Source organism: Etheostoma spectabile, unplaced genomic scaffold, assembly GCF_008692095.1.
Source record: "Etheostoma spectabile isolate EspeVRDwgs_2016 unplaced genomic scaffold, UIUC_Espe_1.0 scaffold00569821, whole genome shotgun sequence".
Taxonomy (NCBI): Eukaryota; Metazoa; Chordata; class Actinopteri; order Perciformes; family Percidae; genus Etheostoma; species Etheostoma spectabile.
In genome coordinates this window covers 10,353-28,001 of record NW_022605346.1, presented here as the reverse complement: position 1 = coordinate 28,001, position 17,649 = coordinate 10,353, and the positions used below count along the sequence as shown (strand labels likewise).

At 40.3% G+C, this 17,649-nt stretch overlaps 1 long non-coding RNA gene and 1 pseudogene across 1 annotated transcript; one reads left to right on the top strand and one right to left on the bottom strand.

The window, feature by feature from the left end:
* Positions 1 to 479: 479 nt before the first annotated feature.
* Positions 480 to 11,075, bottom strand: LOC116685427 (uncharacterized). Its single transcript, XR_004330951.1, has 3 exons — positions 11,000 to 11,075; positions 4,851 to 4,855; positions 480 to 491 (listed from the first exon to the last, which is right to left on the bottom strand). It is a non-coding gene; the product is annotated as an uncharacterized LOC116685427 (long non-coding RNA).
* On the top strand, positions 4,678 to 17,069 carry LOC116685426 (kelch-like protein 20; annotated as a pseudogene).
* Positions 17,070 to 17,649: the final 580 nt, after the last annotated feature.

Here is a 17,649-nt window from a genome sequence, read left to right as displayed (position 1 = left end):
TGGGGTCAGCGCATACAATTTATGGTTCATGAACTTTATTTTGACATTTTCTTTACAGTCCCGTACTGATTTTTAATCAATTAAAAATTTAACTAATAGCTCCATTATTTGCATGAACATGCCCTGACGCCCATTTCTCAAATTCAAATCCTAAATTGTAAGCTATCTGCCCCTCCTTTGCATTAGATTGTTGGTAATTTCAACAATATAGAAACTGAAGCTGCTTCTACTGTACTCAAGTCAAAAGTGTAGGAGCATCAACTAACGGTTCCTGCACAACTAAGTAGTTTCATATTTCTGTCTGGACAATAAAAGGGAAGTGTGGAACCAGCAGGGTCCACTTCAGCAGCTATCAATCCCCTCTCTTCAGGTATGGTTTCAGAACTGTCGAGCTCGTCAAAAGAAATACATCAGCCCAAATTCTACCTTATGACATCATTTGCTCCTGGTCAGCTGACACCACCATTAATGGAGGATCTCCAATACACAACCTATATGTCCCCAGATGCACCCCTCTACAATACACTGACTTATATGGATGGTGAGAAAGCTGTTGGCCAACACTACACTGAGCCAAGATTTTACCATGCAGAAAATGAACATCACCTCATAAAATCCAGAAAACCTGTTATTACAAAGAATGCATTTTTATTAATATCTTTTTTTTTTTTTATATCTTCCCTAGTCCAACTCCAGACCCCCTATTACTTCAGCCACTTATATCCCATTCTCTGACACAACTGCCAGTGAGCCGTGCCTGAGCTACAGCTGCCTCTCAAACTGAAGATGTTGGCTGATGGGATGAAGAGCATATATTACTCTTTAATACAAGTGTAGTGAGGAAGACTTTATAGACTGTCCAAAATGCCAGAAATTTGATTAAACTATTAGTTTATTGTCACTGTGTGTGAGCAAATAACTGGAATTAACTTGTTTATAACTTCCATCTAATCAAAGATTCACATGTGAGAATAGGTTTTGACAATTGAAAACAAATTTATGCCTATGGGTATATGAGATTACATTTTGTTAATATGTATATGTTATGCATTTTTGTACTTAATTTATTTGGAGAATATGAGCTAAGGCACTTTGGAAGGGATAACTGAGTTTTGATTTGGTTTTCAGTTGTTTAAGGAGGTTTGAGGATGATAAAATGATCAGTTGGGCACTCAAAAGATGGTTTCTCTTCTGTAAAGACTTTTTTATATTTATTTTTTATATAAATTTGGTTTATATTGCAAATGCGAAGCGCTGATCATAGATTCTCCTGCTCCTTGCTGTGTAGACGGACCATTCTCCACTTGCAGTGCCGATGTCTGGTTAAAACAACCACTTTTCTTTTCACTAGAGCATGTGTTCAAGACAAGCAATACAATGTCTGACTGTATGAACTGCACACTGGGAATAGATTTCATTTAGATGTTTGAAATACTGGAAATTAAAGGTTCATGGTTGCAACAAAAGTTTCATTCTTAAATTAAATTTTGTCTCTGGAATGAATTTGTTCAAAGTTGGTATTACTGATACAATGTAGCTATACCCACTCAAATGTGTACTGTACAGTTTAGGGAACTTGTTTTAGTACTGTATTGTGTCTGCTTCAATAGACTGCTATTTTTACCCACTACAGTTAGTTCCTCTGCAGATGAGGCTTTACCACACATAGTAATGATGGTGGATAATGACAATTGAGAACTTATTTTTAACAAATTTGATTTAACCTGGCCCTAATACTTATGGCTGTTGAGAAATCCTTAAACTTTCCACGTGGAAGTGGATGACCATCAGATGTTGGTGCTGATGATTTATTCTGCAAGCTTCTCCTGTCATCAATCAAAGCCAGCACACAAGCATTTGTTCAACAACGCTGTCCATGTGCTGATCCTGCTGCACACCTCAGACTGGACCTCCTAAGTAACAAGGGTAAATATTAGGGTGTAACACATGCACAGTAAAGGCTGGTCTGCACTTGATTAAAGGCTAAGGTGCTAAATGGCTCCAGTTATTTTGCACATGTGTCATACCCCACCGCTCCCATGATGTCAGACTATCCCAACCTCCATTTTATAGTCTTGAAAATAACCAAAATCACAGACAACTTAGGTTAACAGTATAATTAACCTCTGTGTCTGCCTGCTTGGAGACTCCAGTTGATAGAATAAGACTCCTTTGAAATAAACATATGAATACCTTAGAATATTTAGTCTTTATTAATTTGTCTATTTTGGGCAAGATTTTTTTGTGTTAAATCCTTGCCTCATTGGGTAAAAAAAGTGTCTAGCCATCCTGAAGTTGTGGATCTCCTCCTTAGTGAGAGACCTCTAATGATCATCTAAATAATATACACAGCACGTCTCGAATGAAACTACAGAAAGAAGTTGTCAGAATGACATCTCTTAGACACTTTCATGGGTCTGATGAAAATTGGGAAATTTGGATGAATACTCTGTTGGCTGCAACTGTTCCATGGTGGACACAACTTAAGACCTATTCAATAGCCCTACTTTTCAAAAATGTTTCCAATGTGTTGACTTCTGATCTTCTACAGATTGTGAACACATCTCTTCTTTCAGGTATCTTTCCACAGGCCCTGAAAACTGCAGTAATCAAGCCACTCTTAAAAAGAACAACCTAGACAAGTCACTAATGAGCAACTATAGGCCAATATCAAACTTTCCGTTTTAAGTAAAATCATTGAAAAAGTAGTCTTTCAACAACTCAACCATTTCTTGTCACTAAGCAACAGTTTTGATACTTTCAGTCGGGTTTCCGACCCACACAGCACTGAAACGGCTCTTGTCAAAGTCTTTAATGACATCCACCTTAACACGATAATGGCAAAATTTCAATCTTAGTATTACTTGATCTCAGTGCTGCATTTGACACGGTCGACCATGAATACTACTATACCGATTGGAAAACTGCGTTGGCCTTTCTGGCTCAGTACTAAACTGGTTTGAATCCTACCTAAAGAATAGGGATTACTTTGTGTCTATAGGTAATTATGCATCTGAGCGTACAATATGACGTGCGGAGTTCCGCAAGGCTCCATTCTGGGGCCTCTTCTGTTTAACATCTACATGCTTCCACGGCTCAGATTATGGAGAAAACAAAATAAGTTACCATAGTTATGCGGACGACACACAAATTTACATAACCTTATCGCCAGGGGACTATAGTCCAATACAAAACTGACTAAGTGCATCGAACAAATTAACGGCTGGATGTGCCAGAACTTTTTCTGAATTAAATGAAGGAAAAATGAGGTGTGGTTTTTGGAGCAAGAGGGAACGATTAAAAGTCTGCGCTCAGCTTCAAACAACAATGTTAAAAACAACAGACAAAGCCAGAAATCTTGGTGTAGTCATGGACTCAGACCTGAACTTTAACAGCCCATTAAGACAATTACAAAGTCCCTACTATCCCTTAAAGATAATCAAGGGTTTAAGGACTATGTGTCAACAGGATTGGAAAAACTTGTCCATGCCTTTATCTTCAGTTGACTTGACTACTGTAACGGGGTCTTTACAGGTCTCCCTAAAAAATCAATCAGACAGCTGCAGCTGATTCAGAACGCTGCTGCTCGAGTCCTCACTAAGACCAAGAGACTGGATCACATCACTCCAGTTCTGAAGTCTTTACACTGGCTTCCTGGTCTCAAGAATTGATTTCAAAGTACTCTTGCTAGTTTTAAATCACTTAACGGTTTAGGTCCAAATATATTGCTGATCTGCTACTACACTATGAACCACCCAGACCTCTCAGGTCATCTGGACAGGTCTCTTTCTGTCCCCAGAGTCAGAACTAACAGGGTGAAGCAGCTTCAGTGTTCTATGCTCCTCATATCTGGAATAAACTCCCAGAAACCTGTAGATCCGCTGCTACTCTCAGTTCTTTTATCAAGGCTGAAGACCTTTCTATTTGATGCGCTTTCTTTAAATGAACTAATCATTTCTTTAAATTTTTATGCTGCACTGTAATTTATTCTTGTGTTTATGTTTCTCTTTGTTTTAACTGTCTATTCATGTGTTTACCGGTTTTTAATGCTTGTGATTTTTAACTGTTTTTACTTGTGTTTTATCTGTTTAACTGATTTTGTGTAAAGCACTTTGAATTGCCTTGTTGCTGAAATGTGCTATACAAATAAAGCTGCCTTGCCTTGCCTTGCCTTGCCTTGCCTTGCCTTACAATAAACAGGGTTTTTGATTCTCTGTCGTAAATTTTTAAACTCTACTTTGTGTAGGATTGTATAATAGGTATTTTGTTGTATTTAGGCTTATAAACATTTACTCAAATATAAGTAAGCACTTGTTTTTCTTCTTCCCCTCAAGCAAAGGGAAGACGGTAACACATTTTCCACCTTTGCATTGCTTCAAAACTGAAGGCTTGACTCACTTTAAACTGTAGGTATTGTCTTGGTTAAAGTTTAAACTATGTACATTCCTTGATATAATCTAATTATTTCATAATTGTACATGTGTGTAATTGAAAATAGTGTCTAATTTGTAGGCTTTACAAATAATGCGATGACGTAATCTCGTACTTTTATTTTGAAAAAAGAACTGTGACCGAAAGTAGCGCTTGGCATTTGGCATGCGCATAATACAGGGGAAGACCAGCGTTTAGCCGACGGCATTAAATTGTAAACATTAGCAACCTGGGCAACTACTTCTGTCTTTGGAATGGAAATATAAGGTAAATTCCGTCTTGAACGTGTCAACCTTTTGTCAGATAGTTATACTTATACAGTGTACACATGCAGTCTGGGAGGAGTTAACGCTAACTTATTTAACGTTATCTGGGGTTTTTGACCTGATGCTGAGACAGACTCAAACGGCCACAGACACCCTAGCTAGCTTAACATGTTGGCTTACAAGGGGATGTCTTTAGATTAGTTACATTTTTTTTTCTTTGGTTGTATCGATTATCTTTAATGGTCTACTTTTGCTGTGTTAGGAATTGCCTGTGGATTCCTAACGTTAGCTAGCTACCTGAGAGTTAAAGTTAGCGACAGGACATAGCGTTAACCGACGTCCTCCGTGGATGAGCTAGCTAGGTAGCTAAGTTTACTAACATTGATTTGTATAGTTTTGCGCAGTTTTGGAAGCACGTTTTTCAACAACCATTAATTAACCTCACAGGAGCCCAAACTGACCATACCATAGGAAATTGTGATAACGTTAGCTAGCTAGTGTTAGCAAACTGTCTTAGCATCCGGATCTGTCCGGCTGAAACTGATTGACTGAGATGGCTAACAACAAACAGTTAGCTATCTTAACTACTTACTAAGCTTGCAAAAATGTAGCTAGAAACAAACCACTCACATGAAACGTGTATTAGGTAACGTTACATGAGGTGAAATGACGGACATGGGGATATTCTGACACAAAGCTGATGTTAAAAGTATCTAGCTAATTAGACATCTGATCCGAGCAACACTAGCTATCGGTTTGCCTTCCTGGTTTCACACTATTAATCCTATGTGTGATACAGTTAATGACGTTAGTGTAGGCCTTATGGGCAGGGTCCAAAATGAACTTATTTGTCTACCAGCCAAATGGCTAGCTAGTTAATGTTCACATTTTACCAGTCTCTTATAATTACCATTGTGTTTTGGCTGGTGAGTGAAGCTAAGCTACCAGCCACTTGCATATATTACCAGCATTTGGCGAGTAGCTGGTGCTAATTTTGGACCCTGCTCATGGGATCTGAAACTGTGCTCCACCTAGCTGCTGCATGCTGTGACAACTGAGTCCCAAACGTACTGCTGGCAATATCAGATTTACAATTATTTAAACAAGGACAGATGCCAAATTTATTATAGTGATAGAAAAATGTTAACTCTCATGCATTTCGTTATTGTCTTAAACTCACTGATACAACAACCACAGAATACATTGTATGGGAATACTGTACTCCAAAGTGTTATATTCTACAACAAGAGGTATCGTAGCACTAAAAATTGACACCTGTGTAACTAGCAAATACACTAAGTTACCTGTTCAATAGTTCCATCTGTGAAATGTATTGGAGCTCAATACAATGCCAATGTGAAGCCTGTTGTGTAGTGCTTTTGGACATACTCTATCAGAAATGTAGGTTCCATCATTTATAGTGATGACCAAATGAATCAATCAAATGTTATATAAATAAAGCTTCATGAACCATTTTTTTCTGTTCAATTTAGGGTTAAAACACACTGAATTGCCACTCCACTAAGCTTTTTTCCATCTTGTGTGGTCAACAAATACAACAAATGTTCATGAAGCTTCATTTGTACATCAACAGGGTCCAGAATATCTACCAGCCAAAGGCTGATAAAATATGCAAGTGGCTGGTAGCTTTGCTTCACTCACCAGCCCAAAAACAATGATAATCTATTGAGTGGCTAAATTATTTGAACACTCACTAGCAATTTGACAGGTGCACCATAAATTAATTTGGGTGTTTGTAGTTGAATTGTGTCGTACATATATCCAGCCAAAGAGAACGCGTTTTTTAATAGTGTGTTCTGGGGACAGGCAGCTCATGGATAGTGAGGAGATGTTTGCTGTATGTGACAAAAAAATGTTGTAGCCTAAAACACGCGGGACATTGCTTGGAGCACCTTTAAACACCTGTTTGACACAGTGTCAACAAAATCGTTCCATCCTCAACTTTACAAAGGCACGGTTTATGCAGGGCGGCGTTATTTGATTGTAATAGATTGTACAGGTGTGTTGGATAACTGACTCATTGTAAGCTAAGGATCAATCTGATCTCAGTATTTTTTTTGGAGACATGGCTACAGGTCAAATTGGGAAGCAAGACCGGTCGTATTGCACAAACTACAATGATAAACAAATGGAAACATAAAACTAGATACAAAAAACTAACTTTGTGAAAGGACCCTTTGGCAAACACTGCTGCATTGACTTTAAAATCTGTTACATTTGTGGTGAAGACAGACTGACTAAAGAGAAAATCTAATTTGTTTTGTCGTCCTGGTAGATCAACCCAAGGCGTGGGACCAGACGTTGTTCTTCAGTGCATGGACGCAAAGCCAATGCGCAGGTAGGTGGGGTATGAAGGCAATTTTATATGATCCTTTTCCAGATTGAAAGAGATGTTGGTATTATTTCCAGACTCTGTCTAGACCAGGGATCTTCAACAGGGTCCAAATTATTCTTATTTGTAACATGTTATGTCCAACATATTATTAGCAAAAATAACTCTCCACTAATGATAGGCCTACTGGCCTTATAGGTAAGGTAGTCACTAAGGCCATCCATACAGTTCATCCCAAAGGATTCACTGTGCCACATGTTTGTTTAACATTAAAACATTTATTAGGCTTTTTTAATAGCTTAGTATTCTATGCAAAAAAAGGTGTGTAGAAAGTAGTGGTCCCTGCTCCGTCTCTTTTAGTTTTGGCTTAAACATTGAAGACCCCTGGTCTAGATTGTTGACTGTGAATGTGATTTTGCTTTGATTAAATGTCACTACCATGATTTTTTTTTTTCTATTTAACCTTTATTTACCAGGAAGTTAAATAAAGGTAGATTGAAATCTTTTTTCCAAGGGAGACCTGGCCAAGACGGCACACCAGTTACAATTTAAACAGAAATACAGCATAGTCAAAATCACATGATGGGTGTTTAATTTCCATGTGGGTTGAAAGTTTTTTTTAAGCGACGCTGCTAATGTGGTGTAAACACAGGATCCAGTCCCCTATGTGAAGACACCTTTCAAAGTAATGCAACTCCACAAACTACAGCTTTTAAAATGCTTTCCTTAAACATATTTGCGTTGCACTCTCACAAAGTCGTGTGCCTCACAAGAGACAGATTAAAATGGATGGTCAGAATGGAAGCAGCAGATGCAGTGATTGCCTTTTTTTATTTTTTATATACACAGTAGGAATTAAGCTTCAAAAAAGGCTTGCTCCTAAAATTTCTATCATGCAAATAGATAGGGTCTTTGCATTTTATTTATCAGAACTTTAATATATTTTGATGTTCCTCTGTTGTGAAAATAAAACAAATTATTATTTAGTGAGAACTCATGAATAACTACAAATAACTAAGTTAGGGTAATCTGTTTATGTTTTTTGTCACGTGTTTCTGGATATATTAAAAAATATATATATCGGATTTTTAAATGATTAAATATTTGTATCGTATCGGCCGTAAAAATCCACTATCAGTCAAGCTCTAGTGTGTAATGCAGGATTTTAGTTTAACTTTCGAAGGTTTAATGTCTAATTATTGCCCATCTGGTTCATGTTTAGGGTTACCAGCGCACGCCAAGACGCCACTGGAATGGACATCACCAGCCGCTGTACTCTGGGGGACCCCAACAAGCTCCCTGAAGGGGTCCCCCAGCCTGCACGCATGCCCTATGTCTCGGACAAACACCCCCGACAGACCCTGGAGGTGATCAACCTGCTGAGAAAACACCGTGAGCTCTGTGACGTGGTGCTAGTGGTGGGTGCCAAGAAGATCTACGCTCACCGTGTGATTCTGTCGGCCTGCAGCCCCTACTTCAGGTACAAGGAGACACACATTAAATTCAACTCGCATCTAGTAAAGGGAAACCTATCTGGACATGAATCCACTGGCCAATGAATTAACATCAACGTGCAGGGGGAGTACTTTGATTGCTGGCTGTAACAGTAAGATCTCTTGATTTCCATGCTGTTTTCAGGGCGATGTTCACTGGAGAGCTGGCTGAGAGTAGGCAGACAGAAGTGGTTATCCGCGACATCGATGAGAGAGCCATGGAGCTGCTCATTGATTTTGCCTACACATCCCAGGTAACAACAGTGGCAATGGACAGTGTTTCTATGTGGCATTAAGGATTGATGGTGCGTTGTTTGTACTAACACAAATTGCAATGTGCATTGACCAAAAGCGTGCAGATGGTCACCTTAGTGATGGCCAAATGAAGCTTTGTGAACCAGTGTCTCTATTCACCAAAGGGTTGAGAACATACTGAATTGTAATGCCTTAGGCCTTTCTCTTAAAACAAGAGCGCCATCTAGTGGACTCAGAAAACAAAGACACTGATTCCTGAAGCTTCATTTGGCCATCACTAGGTCACCTTATCTAAAAATCAGCTGGCAGTCAAATTTGTGGAAATGACGGTCGCTGAACAAGACTTGCAACAGTGGATGTAATTAAGAGATTTTAACAGTCATATGCACAAACAAATCCACGACTTGATTTATTAAAAAGAACCACATTTCCAAGACACCATATCTCCCTTACAGTATAGTAAGGTATGTAATCAAAAATGCAAAGAGCGTGTTGGAATTGACTGGAACAGGTCATCCTCAGAGTCTCTGTCTGTGTGAGCAGAGGCCTGTAGAGAGAGCTACAGGCTCCACGTCTCAGATGGGAGATGCACTGCTCGACAAATCTTGCTAAAAAATGCATGAATTGGAGCTTCATGGACAAACTCAAGGTGAGGAGTTTCTGATGTCCCGACCTCCCTGCTCCTAGGTGACAGTAGAGGAGGAAATGTCCAGACGCTGCTCCCTGCGGCCTGCCTTCTCCAGCTGGCTGAGATCCAGGAGGCCTGCTGCGAGTTCCTCAAGAGGCAGCTGGATCCCTCCAACTGTCTGGGCATCAGGGCCTTTGCAGACACGCACTCCTGCCGCGAGCTGCTCCGCATTGCAGACAAGTTCACCCAACACAACTTCCAGGAGGTAAGAACATGGATACATAGAAATAACTGTCCATAGTCCCTTTTAGAGTTCTTAAAAGTCATATGTTGTACTATATAGTACAACAAATGACATAAGGCCCCTTATTTTATTGCTATGCATGATATATATATATATATATATATATATATATATATATTATATATATTATATATATAATGAAGATTGAGTTTATGTTGCGCCGCTCATAGATATAACGCGGAATTGTTGGTTCCCCTGGTAAATTTAGACTGGAGGTGCAGAAAAGAAAATGCTCTGTCTAACCATTCACATGTCCTCATTTTACAAGTAATCATTTTTAAGCTGCGCAAGCAAACCTATTCAGATTTACATAAAAACGCACAGCAATGAGCCATAGTTCCCTTTTATCCTGCCACTGTCAGAGCTTTATTCTCGTCTTTTAGTCTTTGTTATGCACACACGCTTGTTTAAAAACAGTCAGAAACACTTACATCTGGTTAAAACAATAACAATAAATACACAAAAAAACCCTCTTACGTCTGGTTAAAGCAGGAAAATGAGCAATTACAATGGCTACTTTACCTAACTAATTTCTAAGGAAAGCATGAAATCAAGCATTTGTCTGTGTTTACATTTTAAGTAATGTCACGCGCTCATAGCTCAGTTGGTTTGTTTCTCCATCGTGTTTACCGAGCTTTTTTCCAAGCCTCAGGATGTGTGCACACTGTAACTTATACAGTTGTCGGTGTGCGTCTCTGTTTGACAGTATAGATTAGTTCGACAGGGGACTGTAAACATGGAAACAGTCCAGCCAGTCTATTGACTCCTGATTACAAACCTCAGTTTGAGACTCGTGTGATGTGAGAGTGTTGTGTTAACACAACACACAGAGGAAGAGGAAAGCTGTCACAGCATCACATTTAGAAGACTTATCTTCACTGTACTTGTCTTTTCTTTTTTCTTCAAATCTCTTTTATTGAGTTTTCCCAGGACAAGCACAATACACATTACACCAGCAGCACCCCGTGGACTACAAGGTGGCAAGAACTGTCCAGATAAGCAAGCAAACCATTTAGGCCGGGCAATATTTTAAATTATATTGACACTGATATATGAGGCTAGAAATCGTCTTAAATTTTGGATGTTGTAATATCATAATATGAAAAAGAGTTGTCTGTTCCTGGTTTTACAGGCTACATTTCATTAAGGTGATGTTATCTTCTGAACTTACCAGACTTACTAGCTGTTTTATTATTATTTGCCTTAACCCACTTAGTCATTATATCCACATTATTGGTGATTATTTATCAAAAATCTCACTGTGTTGACAATATCGCCGCAATGTTGACATCTATGTGTTTGGTCAAAAATATTGTGATATTTGATTTTCTCCATATCGCCCAGCTCTAAAACCATTACAGAACCAGTAATAAAACCGAAAACATAAAGGATTAGTGAAATCTTAAAAAAATTGTAACAGGAAGGCCCCCTCCCCTATAAATGTACCCATATACATGCATAGCTGCATACCCATATACATACACACACACACACACATACTATGCACATTGCTTTTCAAGATACATGTATGCACTCAAAGTGTAAGGCAGTTTTCCAAACCTAAAAAGTGATTGGACTCTTCTCAGTTGCAGTCCCACTTTGTAAATGCATACAAATATCTGGCCTTGTGCAGCTAGTTATATGCTAGTAGTAATAATAATAATGAGCATTAAGATATTTGAAGAATTTATCCTTCAGCCAGAGACTTTAATGAAGACAGCCAGAATGACAATTTTTGGTTTGCAGCCTAAGTCATTGGAAAAAGTGACTGCATAACAACTGACACATGCTTTTCTTGTCTTGCATCGGACTCTTGTATTTGCTACTTCAGGTGATAAAAGAGAAGTCTGCAGACATTTCTGACAAACCATAGATTATGTGATAAATACGTTGACTGGCTGATAGACAGAGAAACGGACATATCGAATGACTATATATTTTCTTGTGTTGACTAAAGCGAACTGAATAATGTAGAGCCCAAGTGACCGGACTATGTTGGCAGCAGAATCTCTGCAGGGTAAATCCAGACAGCTAGCTGGACTATCTGTCCAATCAGAGTTTCTGTTGCACGACTAAAACAAATTTTGAAAGTACACATGTTCCTCAAAAATAAGAATAATTTCCATGTGCCATCTATCGTGATTAAATTAAATTGCTCATTGAAAGCACTGAAGTGATGGTGGTGTGTGATAATAGATGGCACAGCTGCTTGACTTGCTGCTCTACTCTGTTGTCGTAGGTAATGGAAAGTGAGGAGTTCATGCTGCTGCCTGCCAACCAGTTGATCGACATCATTTCCAGCGATGAGCTCAATGTGCGGAGCGAGGACAGGTGTTTAACGCTGTGATGGTGGCCTGGGTGAAATACAGCATCCAGGAACGCAGACCCAGCTACCCCAGGTCAGTGGCTGAAGAAATGTCCTACCACAACATTTAACTGGCTCTGTTGGTGGCTGTGTGGTTATAGGGCTGCACGTTATGGGGAAGATGTCTTTATTTTTGACTGATTTTGCAATTGCGATATGATGAACGATATCGGTGGGAATGCTCACTTTTGTAAAATTATTGTTTTCATTGAAAAACATTTCAATCCAATTGTTTTCAATGATTGTAGTGGGATTTTTGTGAAGATCTGTACCAGAAAAATATTTTTTTTGCACGGTGTAGGATATGATTGTTGCCGTGGCGTCTCTGCCTCACCATAATACCAAATTCAGAATGGTTTGATACATATTTTGCCTATTAGAAATATTGGACCACCCTTTAGCTATTTGGATAATGTGATTTTGAAAAGAATTGCTAACTCATATATAGATAATAAAATTATATATTGCTATAATGTGCAGCCCTAGTTATATGTGTACATGCCAGTCCCCTTCCCTCAGTGTTGCAACACTTAGAACGGACTGACCTGTGTTCTGTTTGTGTAGGTCCTGCAGCATGTCCGTCTGCCGCTGCTCAGCCCCAAGTTCCTGGTGGGCACCGTTGGGTCCGACCCTCTTATTAAGAGTGACGAGGAGTGCAGGTTAGTGCTGTTTGTTTGTTCGTCTACCATTTCAATGTTTTTGTGGGAAAATGCTGCTGGTGCCGATCTGGATCCAGTAATTTGGTGGAATTCTTTAAATTGCCAGACGAAACATTGGTGATCGTTTTTTCTTCTAAATTGTGAACTTCACAAACAAACTGAGGTTGAAAAGGGAGAAACTTCTTCTACCTCCGTTTAATATGATGAGGATGGTACGGTGACAATATGTAACCTTGGTTTGGGATTATTGTGTTTCCAGAGACCTGGTTGATGAGGCGAAGAATTACCTGCTGCTGCCGCAGGAGAGGCCACTGATGCAGGGCCCCAGAACCCGGCCGAGGGAACCCATCCGCTGTGGAGAGGTACTCTTTGCAGGTCAGTGTCTTTTAGGAAATACATTACAGGGCTGGGACATGATGCGTTTGTCTCACGGTGCCAATTCAACTTGTATTGCGATTTTATTTTACTTATTTAATAAAAACAAAGTTAATAATGCACTAATGAAAACTAATTGCTTTCTACAAAAATGCACATGGCATGCCATACTGTCATTAATTTCATCTGTAAAGAAGTACATAACATGTATATTCTGCTTTTGCTCTATTTTGCTGGAAACTGATAAGATGTCCGATACTGCATAAGCATAAGCTAGGTGAATATCTATATATATATATATATATATATATATATATATATATATATATATATTATATATATATATATAAATATTATATATAAAGAAGTGAATTTTTAAAAGAATTTTTTAAAACCACGACATAAGATTTTTGATTTCCCCCCACCCCTTATAATTGCAACCAGGGTTTCCCTTGCATCAAATATAGAGGCGTATAGAGACTTCTGCAGACAGTACCGCCAGTGTGGAGGATGTAAAAAGTGCATCTTGCAGAATGAAATGACTCTCCTCCATTGTGTTAATTGAATTCAGTGGACTCTCGTCTCCTTGTCCTTCAGTTGGGGGTGGTGCAGCGGTGACGCCATTTCCAGCGTGGAGCGTTACGATCCCCAGACCAACGAGTGGCGGATGGTGGCGTCGATGAGTAAACGGCGATGTGGCGTCGGCGTCAGTGTTCTGGATGACTTGCTGTATGCGGTGGGAGGTCACGACGGCTCGTCGTACCTCAACTCTGTGGAGAGGTGTGTCTCGCTCACACGATGCTTCATCTGGATATTCAGATCTAGAAGTAAACTTACAAAGTCTTATTTATTTAATTTTTCCCATCTCTCCTGTCCAGATATGACCCTAAGACCATCAGTGGAGCAGTGATGTGCCCCCACTAGCACTTGTCGCACCAGTGTAGGAGTGGCTGTCCTCGGTGGTTATCTGTATGCTGTCGGGGGACAGGATGGGGTTTCCTGTCTCAACATTGTTGAAAGGTGTCTGTCCAAACTCTTGTGTCTGTGTTAAACTGTTGATGTAAGTCTTTGTATCCCCGAAGTTCATACCCAGACACTAGGGATGTTAACACTTGCACCGCCACTCTGCCAGGCATTTTAGGGGTACTATAACCGCTAAGTCCAACCCCCAGAGCTTCTGTATCCTTTGTTATTGCAGACGGGCCATTAACACGCCATCCCTCTCAGACTATATAGCGTTGGTTTAATTGCTATTGCAGCAAGGACACACGCAGCTCCCACACACCATACACAGCCAGACACATTTTCTACCCACACAAAACTAAAGAAAATGTGGTCATTTAATTTTTTTTTATTGGGACATATAATATAGGCTGCCACCAATGCTGTGTTGCAGTTTAGTTCAGTCAACCCAAAATGTTCAAGGTTTCTTTGAGAAACACTTACAAATCATTTTTTAAGTTTTTTTTTTTTTTTTTAGGTTTTTACCCTGCAGATAATATGCTGCTTACAGCTCAGATCAGCATCATATTGGAAAAATATCTAATGTCTAGTCCGTACCCTAGTAATAGAATGGCGTCCTCCTTATGCTTTAGGTATGATCCCAAGGAGAACAAAATGACTCGTGTGGCCTCCATGAGCACCAGGCGACTGGGTGTAGCTGTGGCTGTGCTGGGGGGCTTCCTGTACGCTGTAGGAGGGTCTGATGGACGTCACCATTAAATACAGGTAGAGTACTGAGTCGTGTGATAAGTGCAATATTAAATGAACCCAGAGCCTTGACAGAGTGGGTAAGGAATGAGAGGAGAGGTGGCATCAGGTAGAAACTTGTTGCAATGGTACATGTGTGTATTTGTATTGTTTAAATGCACAATAGAGTGAACCCTCACAAAAAAGCCTACTACAGTCATCTGTGGGAGTGGAAACGGCTTTTTGCTTTGGTTTGCCAGTTTGGGTTTTGCAATCCTTTTTTTCTTTTTTTTGGTTTAATGTGACATTTTTTCTCCCTCCTTTCTCCTTTCTTTTTCTTCTTCTCAGTGGAACGCTACAAACCTCAAGAGAACCGCTGGCACACAGTGTCTCCGAGGGAACCAGGAGAAAGCACCTCGGCTGTGCCGTCTACCAGGACATGATTTACTCTGTCGGGGGGAGAGACGACACCACAGAGCTGAGCAGCGCTGAGCGATACAACCCAGGACAAACCAGTGGTCTCCTGTAGTTGCCATGACGTCCAGACGGAGCGGGGTGAGTGTGTGCGTTGGGATTTTGTGTGGTTAGTACATGAGGTTTGTTCCTGTGTAGTTTTAGTTATTGCATTTCATTGCATTCATATGTTATAATGAGATAGACTGCGTTTAATTTGTAAAATGATTTATTAAAAAATCATGACATTACAAAAATGCTGTGTTCTTGGGCGACCTGTAGCTCACACGGTAGAGCGTGAGCCCGATGTTAGCATAATTCTTCGCAGCGGTCTGGTTCGAATCCGACTCTAGGCCCTTTGCTGTGTGTCGTCCCCTCTCTCCCCCCATGTCCTGTCCTTCCTGTCTAATAAAAGGAAAAAGCCCTAAAAAATCTTAAAAAAAGGCTTTTTTGTGTGTGTGTGTGTGTGTGTGTGTGTAGGTGGGCTTGGCTGTAGTAAATGGTCAGCTGATGGCAGTGGGAGGCTTCGATGGGACGACGTATCTTAAAACTATAGAAGTCTACGACCCTGATGCCAACACATGGAGGTAAGTGGTACCATGTGAAATAATGACGTTACCAAACACAGTTACTAAGTACAGTACACAATTGTGAAAAGAATAAGCAAAAACATATACAGATATGAGCGCCATCGCTGATTCTTTGTTTTTATGGGAAGTGTTTTTCAGTCTGGTTTAAGACCTGGACATATCACTGTATCGGCGGCCTCTAAGGTTGTGAGTGATTCCTGCTCCTCAGATCTCTGCAGGGTAAATCCAGACAGCTAGCTAGACTATCTGTCCAATCTGAGTTTTTGTTGCACAACTAAAACAACTTTTAAACGAACACGTTTGCAGCGGCACCGCAGCTTTGATTGTGATTAGCGCCGCCCAAGATGATTGGGATTGGTTTAAATAAAGGCCGATGAACCGGAGCAGGTTGTCCTCCCATCCCCGACTGCTATGTGGAGTAGCCAGACCAGTGCATGAACACTTACAGTACAGGCCTATTAAAACCCCAAGAAGGCTTTCAGCAATTAATATTCACTTTCTTTAATCGGTCTTGTCTATTTTGCCATGTTCCCATGCATGAGTACCAACACTTTATTTTGACGTATAGTTTTCTACTGCACAAAAGAACATTTGAACTTCTCCTTTCTCACCATTTGACTCCCTTTCCAGGTTATACGGAGGAATGAACTACCGCCGGCTAGGTGGGGGGTGGGCGTCATTAAAATGACTCACTGTGAATCCCACATATGGTAACACCATTCCCCCCCACCCCAACCCCTCACACACTTCTCATCACGTTGCAATGGATGCCTCTTCACCAACTCTTGTGCCTCCAAAAGAGACGCTGTAATTCATGCGAGCATGAGAAAACACGCGGGGACACAAGGCGGAAGGAGGAAACGTTGAACACTAGCTCATCCCCACCCCCCCTGTGAGGACATTACCGTTTGGAATACCCTGGTTGTCCTCACTGATTGACCACGGTCTCCACGAAGTGCACTGAGAGCAGAGGTCTACTAATGACCTCACCAAGTTTCACCATCCAAGCCTCTCGTGTCTGGGACATTTGATTCGCGTGTGTAATGGAACTCAACTTGACCATACTGCTGCTAAGGGAGATCATCTTACATTAATTGGAAGATGCTTTTTTCAGTCTGTGCAACTGTGAAAGCTTCTATCACCTTCCCTTGGTTAAAATGCCAGACCCCCAAATTCTGGTTACTGACCACCAATGACCATCAATGAGTCTTGGAGCATACATCTCAGCTATGGCTGTCATGTCTCTGGGGCTCATTGTAGCATTAAGCAGCGGAAAGCTGTCAGGCGGTTATCTTCTCAAGTAGATACCCAGATAGGAAAGCTGAATTTATTTTACTGGGTAAGGTGGGTAGCATGAAGGATATGTGTGTGAGGAATTCACAGCATTCTCTCCCAAACTTACTGACGTTGGATCAGACTCTGCTGCTGCAGTTTACAGGAGGTTACTGTGGCTGTTTGGGATGTTGGGTGTGTCAAGATTTCAGTTCAGATGCTGACGGTGTGTTTAGGATCATCTTAACCATTCAGTCAGAAGATACAGACACCAGAGTCATTCAATGATGTTGTCAAATAGGTATAACGGTGTGCATTTTCAGAAAGGCATTCATGGTGTTGCATTCACTTGTACACTCTAACAGTACTTTGTAAAAAAAAAAAAGAAAAGAAAAAAAAGAGGTTTAAAGGTGAAACCTGCCTAGTTTCACACGTCCACACTCCTGGCCAGCCATGCTTGTGATTGCGACAACTGTGATTGTTGTATTCTCGTTTTCATAAAATTAAAGAAATTGT